At 41.7% G+C, this 4,485-nt stretch overlaps 1 long non-coding RNA gene across 1 annotated transcript; it reads left to right on the plus strand.

Moving 5' to 3' along the window:
* The first annotated feature begins 2,744 nt into the window (after positions 1-2,744).
* LOC133026255 (uncharacterized) lies at positions 2,745-3,847 on the plus strand. Its single transcript, XR_009683183.1, has 4 exons — positions 2,745-2,952; positions 3,182-3,281; positions 3,401-3,494; positions 3,586-3,847. It is a non-coding gene; the product is annotated as an uncharacterized LOC133026255 (long non-coding RNA).
* Positions 3,848-4,485: the final 638 nt, after the last annotated feature.

Raw genomic sequence — 4,485 nt, forward strand, 5'->3', positions numbered from 1 at the left:
TTGTGTTTTATATTTAACTGGACCTAGTGCCATGTTCAACATAACTAGCCTGATATTGTGCATTCAATACTAAGCTATTCAAATATTACACAGGTTCATATATTCATGTTTTTAATTTAAACATGTGCAAGGTACAGGGTGGCCATGCCACTGCCATTTATAAACATACAGTGGGTACGGAAAGTATTCAGACTTTGTTTCATTGCAGCCATTTGCTAAAATCTAAAGAAGTTCATTTTATTTCTCATCAATGTACATCTTGACAGAAAAAAAAACAGAAATGTAGAAATTTTTGCAAATTTATTAAAAAAGAAAAACTGAAATATCACATGGTCATAAGTATTCAGACCCTTTGCTCAGTATTGAGTAGAAGCACCCTTTTGAGCCAGTATAGCCATGAGTCTTCTTGGGAATGATGCAACAAGTTTTTCACACCTGGATTTGGGGATCCTCTGCCATTCTTCCTTGCAGATCCTTTTCAGTTCCGTCAGGTTGGATGGTGAACGTTGGTGGACACCCACTTTCAGGTCTCTCCAGAGATGCTCAATTGGGTTTAGGTCAGGGCTCTGGCTGGGCCAGTCAAGAATGGTCACAGAGTTGTTCCGAAGCCACTCCTTTGTTATTTTAGCTGTCTGCTTAGGGTCATTGCCTTGTTGGAAGGTGAACCGTCGGCCCAGCCTGAGGTCCAGAGCACTCTGTAATTGGTTTTCTTTCAGGATATCTCTGTACTTGGCCGCATTCATCTTTCCTTCAATTGCAACCAGTCGTCCTGTCCCTGCAGCTGAAAAACACCCCCATAGCATGATGCTGCCACCACCATGTTTCACTGTTGGAATTGTATTGGGCAGGTGATGAGCAGTGCCTGGTTTTCTCCACACATACCGCTTAGAATTAACGCCAACAAGTTAAATGTAATAACTGCATTAGTACTGTACAAAGTTAGAGGTGTACTTATTGATAAATTCCCACACTACGTCCTTCTGTGAGACCTCAGCTTCTCTGCTCACAAACTGGAAATAGTTGTGTCCACTCTGACAGGGTTCACTGAAACACACGGTGACTTGATATCATTAATGGGACGTGAAAATGTGACACTGAAAAACTAGTAGTGCAAATTTTTATGTTGCATATAGATGTTTGGAAAAGGGGAAAATATGTTTACAACAATGTTCATGGGCTCTGAGGCTGTAACATGCAGCATTCAGCAGATCAAAGAGAAGAGCATGTGACAGCACATCTACCAGTGATGTCCACTCTCAGATGTGAAACAGCCACTGTGAAGGGAAATACGCAACCTGAGGCTTGAAGAGCAGACACTTTTCTCCTCATATATTAAATGTCCAAAATGCTTGTATCAAAGTCCTAAATAATGCTGACACTGTTAAGTCCAAGAAATAAAAGATTCAGGGGTAAAATCAGACTCTGGGCTCAGAGGAGGCTGAACTTTCTTAAGGGGTCCATCTGATTAACTCATTTTATAACTCACTGGTGTAAAATACTAGATAGAAAGATATAATACTTTGATCAGCACAAATGTGGAAAGAACATCTTTTTCCACAAATAACACTGCATGAAAAGAAGCGTTTGTGTCAATCTGTGTCGCAGAGAAGTGTTGGCACATCCTTCGGTTAACGACTTTCACACGTATCTGCAGGCAGCAAAGGAAACGCTCAGGGTTCCTGCAGTTGTCAAGCCTGTGAGCTGTTGAGATTTGACCCCCCTGCTCCAACGCCTAGAGAACGCTTTCACATGCAAATGACAATGCTCTGAGCTTCACAAATGCAAATCAGTTTCCCTGAGAGCAGATAACACCAATGTGTAAGAGGCACCAACAAACTATCTGGCTGAGTAAACCAGGCTTAAAATAAATATTAAACCTGAAATTTTAAATTGTTCTTAAGTAAGTCAGTGTGCTATAATGAATTATATTGTATACCACGAACAAAGGTCAATGCAGTCAAAAGAAATGAAACAATGCACTTTATTTCAAATTTTTATTGTCATCCAAAACAATCCTAAATCTCAACAACTGTACAGAGTGGCATGATTACAGTCACTTTTTCAATTGTGCTGGTTAAATGCACAGAGGAAGTGTTAACCACACCTCTACCAGCAAAGAAATGATGCTGGGTATGATCATCTGTGTCCTGTAAGCTCCAAACTTCTACTGGCTTTCCATAAAAATATCTGTCCTCCCAAAATACTGGCATTAAATTCACATGTCAATGGCAAACTAAGCTGTTCCATGAATTATAAATGGTACCTTTTCACCACTACTTTCAAAATTGCTATGAAACATTCATTGATTTAATGATTTATTTTTTCAGTGTAATATTTAATCCCCCATGGACTGCACAGTGACAAAACACAGCAGCCGGCTGTTTGGCTACAACATACATCTCCACTCAGTTTGATTATTATTTTAAATATAAAGAAGACACAATATAGAGCTTAAATTCCTTCATAATTTGAACTTCAATTGTCTAATTGTTGTTATTAAACTTTCTCAGTATTCCATTAAAACAGTCAACACTTTTATCCAAAGCGACTTACAATAAGTGCATTCAACTATAAGGTTACGAACACAGAACAGCGTGAATCATGTGTGTAAATGTACTAAACACCACAAAAAATAAACCTGGCCTCAGTCACATGCTCATCCCATATGAAGTAACCGCTGCTCACGTCACCCGCTCGCGTCATCAGCTGATGGACTCGTCCAATCACAGCCTCGTAAACACAGTGCAGCAGCGTCGAGTGTCCCGCAGACAGGAAGCGGGTCGTGTTTAGCTTGTCCCGTACGAGTGACTCTGTTTTCGGGGTAAATAACTTGCTGAAGTCGACACGACGCTGTTCCCTGGAGGAGAAGATGAGTGCGTGTGGAGGCAGAGCCGCGGGCCCGGTGTGGACGAGTCGAGGCGGAGAAGACGGGCGCACAGTCCCTGAGTTACGGTGAGAGCTAAACTAAACGGAGCCGCCATGCTAACCACTAAGCTAACCCTACATCTGAAAGCATGTCCGCCACTCTTTGGGATAGCGAGAAAGTTGCTTAAATACGAATACAGCATCGAGTGCTGGAGCAGATCTAGTGCATGTGTAAATATGTATGAATTACTTAGATGTAACAGTTTGTTCTCGTTAAGTTTTTTCATCAACGTGACTTTTCTGTATGTTTTCACAGCCTCAGCCCCCCCCCCCCCACACACACACACAAACAAAGAGGCGTTAGGCTGAGACGCTGAAAGTCCGGATTTAAAGTGCAGAAAATTAAGCCATTGAATGTAAGTAACTGTTTATGAATTGTTTTGGTGTTTTTTTGCTGTGGATCTTCCAACGGTGATGCAGCGCGGCTATTTCCGTTCATTAATAATAAAGTCATGTTACATGTGTTGTTTTCCAGCTGCCTGTCCATGACGTACAAAGACACACTATGAGCCAGTATGATCAGACCAGACCTTACATCAGCATTGAGGAGTTGTCGGAGAAGAAAGAGGGTAAGGTTATATTCATTAAATAATTTTCCAGTTACATGTAAAGGTGTATGTTGTCATTGAACTGTGCTAATTTTACTGAATGTGTTTACAGCTGATTGAAGCGGGACAGATGACATGGATCCATCCTTCCACAGCCAGGAGCGCACCGACCTGTGTCCCACACTTCATATAAGACTGGAAGCTACACTGATCTCACAGCTACACACCACAGACGTCTACACACTGGAGAAGATTCAGACAGAGTCCCACAAAGAAGTCATGACCCAGAGGCTGCAGAGAAACATTTCAAGCCTCATCTGAGTTTTTGTACAATATTTTTGCTGTATGTAAATAAAGCTTTCACTCCACATATACCTTGTTCACATTTGTTCCCTGTACAATGTGTTCACCTGTAACATCAAGCATCACATGAATGTTTAGTTTTAATTAACTGCAGTGCTTTTGGTAAAGGCTTACTTATAAATAATAATAAATATTAATATATACATTTTTATTATTAATATTGTGTGGGAGGGGCTTACCCCACGTGCGGAATGCTGTGACCCCACGTGTGCACTGCAATGACCCATAAGGTGACCAATAGCAACACTTCTACCAGCCAATCACGAGTGACATTAGTTTCAAGGGTCTGTGGTTTCCTCCAATGGTGAGTAGAGAGAGGTTCTAGCCAGCGGCTGGACTCCGATTCATATGCTAATTAGATCACACGTCGCGATCGGTCCGCGAGGCTCAGCGAGCCCCCCCGCGGCTCTCTCCTTTGTTCTCCAAATCCCCCTTAAGGTCCGCAAACGCCGATAGACCCACCTTGTCTTCACTGGCGAACGCCGAGGTACATCATGGAAACAGTTGGTTACAGCAGGGGATTAGGCCTGTCCGTAGAGGTTCACTGTGACAATAATACTGCTTTTCATCTAGTGTAAGGACGTATATCTTAAAATTAAAAGCAGAAGTATTTCAAAAACTTTACTCTGCAATATTCTGCATTACAGAG

The sequence above is a fragment of the Limanda limanda genome, chromosome 2 (assembly GCF_963576545.1).
Source record: "Limanda limanda chromosome 2, fLimLim1.1, whole genome shotgun sequence".
In the NCBI taxonomy this organism is placed as follows: domain Eukaryota; kingdom Metazoa; phylum Chordata; class Actinopteri; order Pleuronectiformes; family Pleuronectidae; genus Limanda; species Limanda limanda.